The sequence below is a fragment of the Petaurus breviceps genome, unplaced genomic scaffold (genome assembly GCF_028583685.1).
Source record: "Petaurus breviceps papuanus isolate PSGF00001 unplaced genomic scaffold, PetGlider_PUasm1.0 90734, whole genome shotgun sequence".
Classification (NCBI taxonomy): Eukaryota; Metazoa; Chordata; class Mammalia; order Diprotodontia; family Petauridae; genus Petaurus; species Petaurus breviceps.
In genome coordinates, this window is record NW_027187327.1 from 10,739,523 (window position 1) to 10,755,651 (window position 16,129).

The following is a 16,129-nucleotide window of genomic DNA, read 5'->3' on the forward strand; positions in this document are numbered from 1 at the left end:
TGTGTGTGTGTGTGTGTGTGTGTGTGTGTGTGTGTGTGTGTGTGTGTGTGTATCAGAATCTTTAAAAACAACAACAAAAGTCTCTGGTTTTCTCTCTATGCTACATATAGGATTTGAAGAGACCCACTGACATTTTCTAATTCTCAGTGTTGTCATTTTTTGACTATTGTAATGTGAACATGTCTTTCAGAGTTGCTTTAGATTTCCTGCTGCCTTATGATTATTACAGAATAAGCTAAGAACCCCAAATCAGATTCTAACAGTCATGGGAACCAAGATTGTTGGGAACAGAAGTTAACATCTTCATTGTACACTATGAGAAACAACCAATGTCGTGGTGATACATGTCCACATCAGGAAATATTAATCTTACTACTTCAGGGACTTCTGCATTTTGCCACCATTATTTTTATAACTAATATCTATCTGTATCCAAAGCTCTGTTCCCTAGACAGAATATGGAGTCTCTGACTGCAGCATGCAAAATGGTCTGATGCATGGATTTTTCCCACTCACCCCTGATTCTCTACATTCTGGAGGTTTTTGAAATGTTTCTTTAAGCACATCAACAGAAAAGTGGTGGATTGCAGGTGCAGAATGGAGTACACATTGTTTTAAACAAGCATCAACAAAGTGTTTATTTTAAAAATTCAAAAAGCAAAAGAAACACACTTCTTCAGCTTATCTTCTGCTTTGCTTTTTCAGCTTACCAGTAATTAAACCCTCTGCTCTCACTTGCAGACTAACAGGAATGGATTTGAATCCCCTGGATGACATGTATTAGATTAGTGTGAAGTTTGACTTTTGTGATTATAATTCTGTAGTTTCAGGGAGAAAGAGTAGCTGAATAAAATTACCTTTCCTGAATAGAAAGTAACTTTTATACCAAACCCATTGTATCCTTTAATAAGTTCTAGAATAAATACATACTTCCCGACAAAAATAATGGTAAGTTGTATTCCTGTAAACTTTGAAGGGTTTATAGAGGAATAAGTTGATTTGAGCTAAAAATGGGTGGGAAAATTATAGTGGTTCAAAAACAAGGGAATTATATATCCCTTTCTCCCTTGTTAGAGCTCTTTATTTTTTCCTTTTATAGATTTTATTTTGTTTAGTTTAAATTATTATTTTTGTTATTATTTTTTTTTACCATCGACAAGTCATATATTTTTAGTCATACTACTACAAATCTCTCGTCCTTATTTTCAGTTCACTTTTAAATTACACAGAAGTTACTTTCCTCCCTGTGACATAAACATTTTGACTTGTTTCCATACCAACCAGCAAACTTTAAAAGCTTAGATTTTTTTTAGGAAGGAAAAGAAGTTTGATGTATGACCCATTTTAAATTCTGTTCAAGTATTTCAGTCAATTTTTAATAAATGATACACTGGTCTATGACAGAAGGTTCATATGCCCTTAACCTGAAAGAAATTAGTTCAAGTCTAAAGGAAATAAGGCTGCAATAAAAATGCTAATCAAAATAAAAAATATGACACTACTCTAGTTTTGGTCTTGACCTGGCACCTAGGGTCAGATTGCAAGCTGAAGGAATGAAGCCTTCCCTTTAAAACAGTCTTCAGGGACCCCTGGCCCTACTACTCTTAAATAACCTACACTTATGAGGGTAAAAAGTGTCATTTATCCTACAGGGTACTGTGCAAATATCCATTTGGTTACTGAGGTCATCTGCTTGTACTAATACCTAATGAGAAACTATAGTTGAATTTGAGAAGAGCCAGTGAAAGTTTTTGCATCCCAAAACCTAATTCTATGAGAAGTGGTGCAGTAGTGAGTAGAGAACTAACCTTTAAGTCTGGAATATATGGATTTAATTTCCACCTCTGACACCAACTGACTATGTGACCCTCAACATGTTTCACTACACTCTCTAAGGCTTTAAGTTGCAGAATAGGGGGAAGAAAGATATACATAGGCAAAGGGATTTTCCTTGATGGGTATACTCTCTATTCATGAAATCATAGGTCCAGTCAAAAATAAAATTTGGTCATATGTTTTTGAGAACATCTAGAGGAAGGAAACATGGATGGGGTAGGTCCTTAAGGTCATGCTGTATGACAGTCAGGTGAAGGCAATCCTATGTTTAAACTGAAGAAAAGACTGTGTGTGTGTGCATGTGACACTGAGAAATAGCTGTCTTAAAGTATTTGAAGGGCTGTCACATAGAAGAATTGAGAATTTGCTCTAAAAGGAAGAACTAATAAAAATGGATAGAAGTTCTAAAGAGACAAATTTAGACTTGATATAAAGGGGGCGGAATCTTCCTAATAATTAGAACTATCTAAAATTAGAAGGGGCTGCCTCAAGAAAACTTCCTCATTAAGTGGAAATCAAGGCTAGATGACTCCTGGTAGTGAGGATTCTTGTTCAGATATAGGTTAAATTAGATGATGTCTGAGATGCCTTCTGATTCTAAGATTCTGTAATCATATGAGTTGTTAGCTTTCTTTAGGGAGCTTACCTAGATCTTTCTTTCATGCAGTTGGTCAGCTACGGTTTCATGACTCAATGGAATGGTTCTAAGTTGAAGTTATCATTTATTCCAATGTCAGATAGGTCAGGGTGGGGGGTTAGGTTTAGCTTGAATCTAGTGGGAATAGTGATTTGATCAACCATGAATTCAGCATTTACTACAGGTGGTACAGTGAATAGAGCACTGGCCCTAGAGTCAGAAGGATCTGAGTTCAAATGTGACCTCCGACATTTAACACTTACTAGCAATGTGACCTTGGGCAAGTCACTTAATCTCAGTTGTCCTGCCTCCCGACCTCCCCTGCAAAAAAAAAAAAAAAAGAAAAAGAAAAAAGCATTTACTGTATAGATTACAGGATGGAGTCCTAGCCAGAAAACAGGATAATTTCAAACTGAAGCTGCCAAGTGTCTCATTCTTTTCTGATGGTGACTTTTTTAATTTCTTTTTCTCAGCCATGTCAGCTTATTTCCCAGCAGTCAAATCAAACAAGGCTTGAAGACAAGGATTCCAAAATAGGCAGGGTATATACCTAAAGAAGAACGAATGACTTTGGCACAGCTCCTTGTCTCTGCCTGTACAACAATCTTACACACCTGATTACCTACAAAGATAGCCCTTTAAGCTATAGATCTCTCTCTGTGAAAGTTTGGGTGTGGAATGGGCGATTCCAAACAGGAGACTTAAATAAAGTGGATGTATGAAGGGAGATTATGTGGGCTTGCATTTACATGTAAAGCCCTGGGGTGCAAGGAAACACCCTGTCTCTTGCTAATGTTATGTAAATCCCACACAGACTAAGCAATAATAACATTTTTGGGGCATGAATATGAACCCCTTCCATCTGTAGCAAACGTTCTTCAATTTTCTTGCCTGATAAGATGCTTTAATAGAGAATATTATTTCTAGTGTCGTTCATTCTGTTTCCTTTTAAAGATAACAGAAAAATACACACACACTATATCTCACAAATCAATTTGTATCATGCCAATTTACTTTTCTTTGCAATGCAACAACTTCACAGTACCATATTAGGTGTGTTTGAGTCCTTTTTTCAAGGAAAATTCTTGGACATTTTTCAGGTGGTGAAATCTTGTGCTGGTCAGTGTGTCATTATGGGGAAGATTCGAAGGTGACATTATCTTTACTGGATCTCAGATTCAAAATTGAGAATGACCATTTAGATCAACTTCTTCATTTTATAGACGAGGAAAATAAAGCCTAGAGAGGTGAAATAATTTGTCCAAGATAAGATAGGTAGCAAGTGGAAGAGTTCAGGTTCAAACTCCGGTTGTCTACCTCCAAATCCAGCACTCTTTTTTTTTTTTTTACTAGAACACACAGTTTCAATTGAAACAGAGCTTCTAAATCAAAGAATGCCACAATAGTCTGTCCCTAATTGAAAAACTTGATACAAATGAATAAGTGGGACTGGGAGAATTTTGAAGAAACTCTAGCATCAAGGACATCTGGAACCTGTCATTGATAAATATATGACCTGTCATTATAAACAGCTATTACCCTGGAGGACTAACAATATCAGTTAGAGCCCTAGACCTACATGAGGTATATAAGCAAGCTTTGAATAAGACATTGAATCTTCTTCATCAGATGAGCTAATATAATAAAAGATAAGATCCATAAATGTGTAAGTAAGCTGGATCTAAAGACAGTATTGCTCATCAGACAAATCACATGCAAGAGAATGCGATTTCTTTGAGTGGATAGTATGTGGACAAGAGGAAATCATTCTACTATTCACTGTAAGGGATATGGATGTCAGATGACCTGGGTTCAAATTTAAGCTCCGCTGTTCACTATATTTGTAGTCTTGAGCAAGTTACTTAATCTCTTTGAGTCTGTTTCCTTATCTGTAAAATGGAGGATTTGGACTAAATGACCTCTAAAGAACTTTCTAACTCTGTATTGCTGATCCTTTGGCTATATTAAAAATCAAAGACTATTAAAAAAATGAGTCCTTTTTTAGTTGTTTCTTTTTGTCCTGATTAAGAAAAAGACTAAGACACAAGAAACAAAGAGTAAGGAGAGATGAGGAGTTCCTCAATGATGAATAATTAATACTGAATGAAGTCCTTCAGGAACCAGTTTTATTTAGCAATTTTCTATGTTATTTAGAAGAGGAATCTCACACAGAAGTAGTAATATATGAGAATGACACAAAGCTCTTTCAGATAACAAAATTCCATGCTTATTGAAGCTGAACTGTAGGAAGATTTTATAAAATCTTATGAGGGCTCAGAAGTAGGAAAAAAATGCTTCATTTTGAGTCAGAATAAGATAAAGCTCTTGTACAATGAAACACTTGAATTATATAGCACATATAGTACTTTAATTTAGCCTACAAAATCTTTTATGCAGTATTTTGTTTGATCTTGATGATATTCCATGAGGTAGGAAGTACTATTATGGCAATTTTACAGATAAGGTAAGTGAAGTAAGTGATTTACCTAGGATTACACAACTACTAAATATCTGAAGTGGGATTTGAACTCAAATTTTCCTTCCTCCAAGTCTAGCCATCTCCTCCTCCTCCTCCTCCTCTTCCTCTTCCTCCTTCTCCTCCTTCCACTATTACTTCTACCACCACCACCACCACCACCACCACCCCACCACTACTACTACTGCTACTACTACTACTACTACTACTACTACTACTACTACTACTTACTACTACTACTACTACTACTACTGCTGCTGCTGCTGCTGCTTCTACTAATTCTATTACTATTTCTACTACATAACGAATAGCACTTACTATATGTCAGGCATTGTGCTAAGTGCTTTACAATTATTATCTAATTTGATCCTCTCAGCAACTCTGCAAGGTAGGTACTATTAATCTCCCTATTTTGCAGATGAGGAAACTGAGGCAAACAGGTGTTGTGATTTGCCAAGGGTCACACAACTAATAAATATTTGAGGCTAGATTTGAATTCGGGTCTCCCTGACTCCAAGCCCAGACTCCACTATGCCACCTATCCACTATCCACAATTGCCTTATATTATACCAAGATATGTTTTTCATCTGTGTGGATATGCCCTTTGCCAACCTCTCTTTGATTTTTGGCCGGCCTTCATGAGATGCAATGTCTCCCTCCCAAAATTCATTCCCTAGCAACCAACTTTATAGAGATGAGTCTGTCTGTCTTTGGCTAGGCAGCTCTTTGGAGGACAGGTTCATACCCTGTTTGGCAAACAGCCTTTATGAAGTCAGCTTCATGCCCACACCATATTGAGGTATGAGAGGGAGACTTTAATGGAACCTTTGAGGAGATAGTATTGGAACTATCAGTGTGGGGAATGGAAAACATGGACAACTAAAACTCAACTTATAAGATGATGAGATCTATGTTATTAATTATTACACAGAAAAGGTATTTCAGGAGAAAATACACTATGTAGTGCCTCTAAGTGTTCCATGTAATACTCAACATTGTCAGGGAGGATAAAGAGAAAATTTTGTTTTATCCTTGTACAAATCCATGGTATGTCTGCCAATGGAATACTATATACTGTTTGAGGAGGCCTCTCAAAAAGGACATGGGGAAGCTGGAGAAATTCCAGAGAAAGGCAACTGAAATAGCAAAAGGAAATGGGGGGTGGGGTGGGAGTAAAAGGAGTTAGGTGCCCTAAGAGAATCATGTAATAGGACTCTGGTCTGGAAAGACAAAAACCAAGGAGAAAGATGATTAAGAGGGTATTTATAAAATATGTGAAGGGTAAGAATAGGGTGAATATGAACTTATTCATCAAATCCCAGACTAGAAGAACTAAGACACTACTTGTCGAAGCTTGATAGAATGAATAAAAGGAATTCCTATGATATATAGTGAGTATTAAACTCATGATATTCTTTACCTCAAGATGCAGTACATATATAAAACATTAAATACTAAAGGAGGATTAGAAAGATTCATGGCTAATAGGTCCATGACAAAATGATAAAGAGAAGCCAAGGCTCTTTGAAACACATCCCTGAATGTATTGTTTCACAAACTATCTCTTGGTGTCATAGTAAGAGATGAATATTGGTATATATGAGCTATTGATATTCCAATTCTTTAAGTCCAATTGATTCTTGGGGTTAGATCAAATTGGTGAGGAACTTCCAATCTATATATTTTACAGGTCTCATATAGAAAAAAGCTAATGATTTTTATTTTTTGGAGTTTCTTTGGATTTTATGCATTTTTCATAAATCCACAAACAGGTGACCCAAAAGTCTTAGTATCATTTTGAGTTCTAATAGCTTAAACCCATTAATATTTTTGGGCTATCTTGTATTCTGTCCTCATTCATCTTGTGAAGTACAGAATTTTTCCTCTATATCCCTCATTTTATTACATGAATTACATGTTCTTTTGTAGGGTTCATGTTAATTGGACTCATCTCCTCAACTAAAATTTTTAAGCTCTGAGATGTAGAGCCAAGATGGCAGAGTAAAAGCATGAGCTTTTACTTGCTTGAGCTCTCCCCCAAACCCCTCCAAAAAACTTTAAAATGACTCAATAAATTCTAGAGCAGCATAACCCACAAAATGATGGAGTAAAACAAATTTCCAGCCCAAGACAACTTGAAAGGTCAGCAGGAAAGGTCTATTACACCAGGGTAAGAGAAGAGTGCAGTCCAGTACAAGCCATGCCAATATAGGCTGGGCCCCACCAAACCCAGAGCAGGCCTTGGGTGTGACTGAATCACTGGCAGCAGTGCGCTTTCCAGATGGCTCAGCCCACAGATGCCAAAGACAACTTAGAAGGTCATCAGGAAAGGTCTGTGGCACCTGGGTGAGAGAGGACCACAGTCCAGCACACATTGCACCAGCACAACCCCAGCTACAGCAAACCAGGAGCAGGCCTTGGGAGTGACTGAATCAGCAGTAGCAGGGGCAGCAGCTGCTTCTGAAGCTCTCTGTTCACAGACAGTAAGGAGATTGAATAGCTGGTCAGAAGGAGATTACAGGGGTCTTTTTGCTAGCATTGAGACAGGATTTTGTTGCTTTGCCCATACTTGGATGTGGGTCCCAGTCCCTGGGTGGTAGTCCCACTGTGAGAAGGAGCAGTAGCACAGCAGAGCTTATAGCAGAAGTGGAGGGGAAACCCTGTTCAAGATTCCAGGGCAGAAAAGAGCACTTGTGGTCACTCACAGACTAAAGCACAGATCAGGAGAGTAGTAAATACTCTTCTTAGATTATATCACCTGGGAAGAACTTAAAACTTACAGGTTCCTATAAGTATCACTGAAAATAGCTGCACAAAACCCCTGAAGCTTGGGACAATGCACCACCCACCCCGGAAACAGAACCCTACTTTACAAACAGTCAAAAGTCAAGAAATAGGCTGGAAAAATGAGCAAACAATGGAAAAAAACTATGACTATAGGAAGTTATTATGGTGACAAGGAAGAACAAAACACAAATTCAGAAGAAGACAACAAAGTCAAAACTCTATCATCAAAAACCTCTAAGAAAAATATGAATTTATCTCAAGCTATGGAAGAGCTCAAAAATTTTTTTTTTTTGCTTTTTGGAGGGCAATTGGGGTTGTGACTTGCCCAAGGTCACATGGCTAGTTTTTGTGATAAGTATCTGAGGGTGGATTTGAACTCAGTTCCTCCTGAATCCAGGGCCGGTGCTCTACTCACTGTGCCACCTAGCCGCCCCTCAAAAAAGATTTTGAAAATCACCTAAGAGAGGTAGAGAAAAAATTGGTAATATAAATGAGAGTGATACAAGAAAATCATGAGAAAAGAGTCAACAACTTGGTAAAGGAGACACAGAAAAATACTGAAGATGGGTGGCTAGGTGGCACAATGAAAAGAGCACTGGCCCTGGAGTCAGGAGGACCTGAGTTCAAATCTGGCCTCAGACACTTAACACAACTAGCCATGTGACTTTGGGCAAGTCACTTAGCCCCAATTGCCCTCCAAAAAAAAAAGTAAAAAAAGAGAAGAATATTACTGAAGAAAATAACACCTTAAAAAACAGATTAGGCCAAATGGTAAAAGGGGTCCAAAAAGCCAATGAGGAGAACAATGCCTTAAAAAGTAGAATTGGCCAAATGGAAAAGGAGGTCCAAAAGTTCACTGAATAAAATATATCCTTAAAAATTTGAATGGAACAAGTAGAAGCTAATGAATTTATTAGAAATCAAGAAACAATAAAACAAAACCAAAAGAATGAAAGAATAGAAGACAGTGTGAAATATCTTATTGGAAAAACCTCTGACCTTTTCCAATAGATCCAGGAAAGATAATTCAAAAATTTTTGGACTACCTGAAAGCCATGATAAAAAAAAGAGTGTGGACATCTTTCAAGAAATTATCTAGGAAAACTGCCCTGATATTCTAGAACCAGAGGGTAAAATAGAAATTGAAAGAATCCATCAATCACTTCCTGAAATATGTTCCAAAAAGAAATCTGCCAGGAATACTATATCCAAATTCCAGAGTTCCAAGGTCAAGGAGAAAATGTTACAGGCAGCCAGAAAGAAACAATTCAAGTATGGTGGAGCCACAGTCAGAATAACACAAGAATTAGAAGTTTCTACAGTAAAGGATCAGAAGGATTAGAATATGATATTCTGGAGGTCAAAGGAACTAAGATTACAACCAAGAACCACTACCTAGCAAAACTGAGTCTAATCCTTCAGGGGGAAAATGGACATTCATTGAGATAGAGGACTTTCAAGCATTCTTGATGAAAAAACTAGAGTTGAATAGAAAATTTGACTTTCAAATATAAGACTCAAGAGAAGCATAAAAAGTTAAACAGGAAAGGAAAATTATAAGGTATTTGATAAGCTTAAACTGTTTATGTTCATACATGGGAAAATGATATTTCTAACTCATAAGACCTTTTTCATTATTAGGGTAGTTAGAAATACACACAAACACTCACATATGTGTATATATGTGTGTGTATAAATGTGTATATATACATATATACAGGGAACAGGTGTGAGTTGAGTATGAAGGGATGATATCTAAAAATAAAATTAAAAAGTGAGAAGAATGTTCTGGGAGAAAGAGAAAGGAGGAGATCAAAAATGAAGTAAATTATCTCACATAAAAGAGGCAAGAAAAAGCTTTTACAGTGGAGGGAAAGGAAGGGAGGTGAGGGAGAGTGAGTGAACCTTGCTTTCATTAGAATTGGCTCAAAGAAGGAATAATATAAACATGCAATTGGTTATGGAAATCTATTTTACCCTACAGGGAAGTAGGAGGAGAAGGGGATAAGAGAAGGGAGTCATTGATAGAAGAGGGGTGGGGCAGATTGGGCAAAGGGATAATCAGAAGCAAAATACTTATGAGGAAGGACAGGGTGAAAGGAAAGAGAGAATAGAATAAGTGGATGTGGAAGGAATAGGATGGAGGGAAATAAGCAATAGTAACTGTGAAAAAAATTTTGAATCAGGTTTCTCTGATAAAGGTCTCATTTTTCAAAAGTGTAGAGAACTGAGTCAAACTTATAAAAATCAGAACCATTTGATTAGATAAAAGACATATTGATAAATGATAAAAATGATCAAAAGATATAATCAGTTTTCAGATGAAGTAATCAAAGCTATCTATAGCCATATGAAAAAATATTCTAACTCATTCTTGATTGGAGAAATACAAATTAAAATAATTCTTAGGTACTATCTCAAACCTATTAGATTAGCTAATAAGACAGAAAAGGTAAAATGACAAATGTTGGAGGGGAGGTAGGAAAAATGAGATATTAATGCACTGTTGGTGGAGTTGTGAACTGGTTCAACCATTCTGCCAAACATTTGAAACTATGCCCCAAAGACTTTAAAACCAGGCATACTGTTTGACCTAGCAATACTACTACTAGGTCTGTATCCCAAAAGAAATTAAAAAAAAACAAAAAGGAAAAATGCCTATATACACAAAAATATTCATAGCAGCTCTTTTCTGGGGGTAAAGAATTGGAAATTGAGAGGACAACCATCAATTGGGGAATGGATGAAAAATTTGTGGTATGTTATTATGATGTAATACTATTGTACTATAAGAAATGATGAGCAGATTTCTCTCAGAAGAACCTGGAAAGACTTGCATGCATTGATGCAAAGTGAAAAGAATGTGTACTATGTAACAGCAATATTGTAAGATCATCAACTTTGAATGACTTAGCTATTCTCAGTAATACAACTCTCTGAGACAACTCTGAAGAACTTATGAAAAATGCTACCCAGCCCCAGAAAAAGAACTGGTGGTGTCTGAATACAGATTGAAGCATGCTTTTTTTTAACTTTATTTTTTTTGTCTATGTTTTCTTTTACAATATGACTATTATGGATTTGTTTTGCATGACTACACATGTATAAATATCAAATTGCTTGCCTCTCAATGGGGAAGGGGTGGAGAGGGAGGAAGGAAGAGAATTTGGAACTCAAAGTTTTAAAAACAAATGTTAAAAATTGTTTTTTTTATGCAACTTGGGAAAAATAATGCTAAATAAAATTTTAAGCTCCTTGAGGAGGGGCACCATGCCTTTTTCTTCTATTATGTTTCTGATAGTGTCTGTTGCAGTGTTGAATGTGTTGAATAAATACAGGGATTGTTAACTGATTATCCTGATAGTTCCAGTTACTTGAATGATCTCTAACAACATTTTAGATTAATGCAACTCACAGTATTTAACATTATTCTCATAAAAAAGAGACAATGCATGCAGGAATCCAAACAGAAGTATAATTCCTACAAGGTCTTTGTAGGGAATAAGTTGGACTAGATGACTTCTGAGGTCTTCTATAACTATGAGATTCTTTAATTCTATGTTTTATGTTTACTGAAAAGATAATATAGTTCAAAGATTTGTTTCAAAGCAATTATCCCTAAACATTTCTTTTTAAGGAAAATGCTCCTTGGAAGAGAATTTTGAGTTGATTATTTTAACAAAAGACTGAATGAATTGAAACAGAATGACATTGGTTACTGCTGATCCAGGCACACCCAGTGATTTCTATTCAGAAACATATACTTGAAACTCAGTACCATGAAACTGCATTCATTTAGAAACCACAAATTCAGGATTTGCAATAACTTTTAAATGACATAAATAATTCCTATTAATAAAAAAGTTTTGAATTCATTTTTCCTATGTGAAATTTTATGGTTTAACTCACAAATCAAGTGGAAAACATCAAAATTCAGTAGTTGTTTTATTGACACAATCAACTAAAATTTTCAATGAATCTTCAACTACTGACACCAGTAATGAATTATTATGTGTTAAAAGACTTTGGGCAGGTAGGTCTAGAGTCAGGAAGACTCCTCTTACTCAGTTCAAATGTAGTCACAGACACTTACTAGCTGTATGACCCTGGGAAGTCACCTAACACTGTTTGCCTCAGTTTTCTCATCTGTAAAATGAGGGGGAGAAGGAAATAGCAAACCACTCCAGTATCTTTGCCAAGAAAACCCCAAAAGGGTGACTACTTTTGAAGGGTCAGACAGGACTGAAAAACCACTAAACAATGACAAAGGGCTTTGAATTTGTGGTGTATTAATGGGTATGTTTGTGAAGTTGTCTCAGTGTCAAAGAATCAGGAAATTTTGGTTAGGTGGTTTCTCCCAGAGTCTTTAAGGAGGGCATCCAGGCCAGTCATCTCTTAATGACTCTTGCTTGGTGGCTGTCACCAAGAGCCACTCCTCAGAATCTCTCCATGCCCCATGCTCAACATCTTTCTCCCTGCCTTCCCTGCCCCTTTTTGAATTTCTTTATACATTATTTTCTCCATTAGAGTGTAAACTACTCAAGGACATGGACTAGTTTCTTTTTGCTAGTATTTGCATTTCCAGTTCTGGTACATAGTAAGCACTTAATAAATGCTTGTTGACTGACTTTTCGAGATGTAGGAAACTTCAGGTAATATCTTCTCCAACCTCCCTCTTTTTTTATAGAAGAGACAAATCACACACAAGACAAAAGGTTTAAATGAAAGTGAGACTGAATGCCAGACCTGAAAAGTTTCTTATTTTAATGTTTAAAATAATATATAAGGCATCATGAAATGATCTTCCTCAAAATTAATAATCAAAATCTGGTGAATGAACAAGGCAAAACAATTTGGTATTTTGCCATGAATTTTATGGGGATCAAAATATGTACACTCAAAAAGTTAAATTGTCCAATGGATCCATGATCATATCAGTTCAAAAGACCCATGTAATGATACACATTAAGAGGTATATGGAATGTTCAGAAAAACTAACACCTTTGGTGTGAGGACTTATTCATTTAATACCTTTGGTGTTCAACTGATTCATCCAGCTCTCATCTATGGCTCCAAGAAGTTCTAGTAGTCACACTCTGGTAAAACATCTTGGCAGATGGGCTAAACCAGACTGAGGGTAACTGACAGGCCTAAAACATGTCAGTGAGTTAGGGGAGTGTTTACCCTAAGCTTGTGAAGACTTTCCCTGTAGAAATAGGCAGAGGAAGACAATTTGTCCCCATGGCCATGAAGCAGGCATTGTGGAGCACTTAGAGTTTAATCAGGCTTGGAAGACGCTAAGGTCAAGGTCATCCACTATATCCCTGGCCATTTCCAGTCATCTTGAGTTTTGTCCTGCCATTGGACTTTGATGATTCAGGAAAAGAGAGTAGGCTGATGACTTTGTGCAACTCTGCCTCACTTTAATCTAATTCATGCAGAAGTCAAGATGTTACCTGTGCTGTCTTTGGTCCTCTTCAAAATGAAGGACAAACACAGCAACACAGATCAACCACATCTGCCCATCCTAAGTCACATCCATGTTCTCCAAAAGTTTGCCATATATTGTCTACCCAATGTGTTAAGAGACTTTCTCAGTTTTCTCCCAACATCACAAAGGCACCAGTACAACATGCTGACTGTCTAGTTGTCATACAACAAACAAATATTACAATAATCTGAGGAGCATCAGGTCCTGGCATTCTCAACCTAACCACCAGAAGGCAGCTCCACCTCTATCCCCCTTTGGTGCACCCCATCCTGATCCTTTGGGAGGAGCTCCAAAATGTAGGCTATATGTGAAAACATAAAGGCTTACTTCCTCATTTATTATCCATTCTGTTAACCTGCTCTCTCTAATTACTCTATCCATTGCTGATGTGCCCTCCTAGACCTGTCCCTTAAGCTTAGATCCGTTCACATAACACAGATCAGCCAAGCAATTTCCAAATGCTGTCAATTTAGCTATTGCTTTTCAAAGTTGGAATTAAAGTAGACAAGCATCTTTACTTTATGAAGCATGCCTAAAGAATAAGAAATGAGGAAGGACTCAACAATACTTCAATGTGAAATACCTTCTATGAAACAAGAATCTCAGTGATATCTGGAAATTCCATCTTTATAACCTGATTTTCTGCTTGGATCACACAAAGATGTGCCAGAGTGTATAATGGCATTGGTTAACACAAATTCATTTATGAGTTTGAATAATGAGCTGGGTTTGTAAATTTCATGCTGGGAAACAATAGTGTCAGGAGAGTTAAAAATCAGGATAAGCTAAAGCCTCTGGGAAAAGTTAAGGATAACAAAAAGGGATCCGGAGACAGAGAAAGGATTGTATGGGATGATAATAACAGATAACAGAGATAAGGCTGAGTTCAACTGTATCTGTTACATGTTTAACAAATGACACTTTTTGGAAAACATACCCATAATGCCCTTTTAAGTTTAACCTCAATTATTAACATTTTCTCCATCACTTTCTTAAGTCTAGACCATCAACAAAACAATAACTCAAACTTTAATTTGTAGCATTTGCTGATTTCCAAGGTATAAATGTTCACAGAAAATTTAACTATTGGATTTTTGAGTCAGTAGGAATTGACTCAGGCATACCCTTGTCTGAGTTTTTCAATTCTAATTTTACTTCTGTTTTTTCTGCCAGAGAGAATGACCTTTAGACTATCAAGGACAGGACAAAAGTGGCTAATAGGATATTAAATAGGAAAATAATAAGTGACCCTAGATGAGGTCAAATTACAAAGCCAAAATAATCTCCATTCTAAGGTAGTAACAGAAATGGTAGGGGTGGCTAGGTGGCACAGTGAGTAAAGCTCTGGCCCGGAGTCATGAGGACCGGGAGTTCGGATCTGACCTCAGACTCCTTAACACAAAAAAACTAGCTATGTAACCTTGGGCAAGTTACTTAACCCCAACTGCCCTCCAAAAGGCAAAAAAAAAGAAAAAAAGAAAAAAAAGAAATGGTAGATGAGCCACTGCAAAAGATCTCTAAAAAGTCACGGAGAATGGGATCAAAGGAAGCAATGCCCCAACTTTTGTAAGAGGAAAAAGAATGGACTCTGGAAAACACTTCTGTTAAAATTCCAATTTATTAAAGGAATGGTTAGAAGCAATGATCATGAAGAGTCAGTGTAGCCCTTAGCAACAGAGCCCTGCTTTCTAACAAATTTCACTTAACTATGAAAAGTCATCAATATTTGCATTGCATCTCTGTGTAAAGTCAAAAACAGGTTGATACAGTGGAAAAGTGTGTTTAAACTACAGTCAGAAGACCTGGGTTCAAATCCAGTCTCCTTAATTTAATTACTTTAATTATTAGATGATTTTAATCAGATCACATTAGCTCTCTGGGTCTCCATTTCCTCATCTATAAAATGAGATGATAGGACTGGATGGCCTTGGGGTTCCTTTCCTGCTCTAAATCTGTGATTCATCCATACACTTTAGGACATTAGAAGATTTTTTGATTCAAGAGTTACTTTTATGTAAGAATGAAATTTAATGAAATCAATAATTAATGAGTTAATTTCTTCACATTTTTAGTCTGGGTTAGGAAAGGGATTAAAGTTGGACCTAGGATTTTATTAATATGAGGAAGATCCAGAAAAGGAAACAACCTTTACCAATTCAAGTTATCACTATCTCCATAACTTATAGTCTTAGAATGTTGCTTTGATGCAGGAATACTTAAGCTGGGGTCCATAACATTAAAAAAATTTGATGGTTGCATTTCATTATAATTGTTTTCCTTTATAAAATCATTATTTCGAGACATGGACCCAGTTTTCACCAGACTGGCTTCCCAGCTTTGAGACCTCCTCTCTATCCATCATGAGGTAGCTAGGTGGCATAGTGCATAGAGTGCCAGACCTGGGGTCAGGAAGACTGATCTTTCTGAGTTTAAATCTGGCCTCAGACACTTCATATCTGTGTGACTCTGGGCTAGTCACTTTATACTGTTTGCCTCAGTTTCCTCATTTGTAAAATGAACTGTAGAAGGAAATGATAAACCACTTCAGTATCTTTGCCAAGAAAACTCCAAATGGGGTCATGAAGAGTCAGACACAACTGAACCACAACATCTATGTTCAATATGCCATATGGCTTCCCTTTTTGTCATAAATCACTGCTAAATGAGGACTACTTACCCCCCTTGTCTCCACTAAGTTGTCTGATGACCAAGGAAAGCACTTAGTTTGCTTATTCAGTCCTAAAGAGAGAATTTGAACATTCCTCTGCCAGCTACCCTATTGACCCTAACTGGATAAAATGATCTCCATAGTAGAGGATGGATCGAAATGTATATTATTCATGGCACAAGGTTGTTTTTCATGAACAAAATCTTCCAGAAAAGAAAATTGTCCTTAAAAAA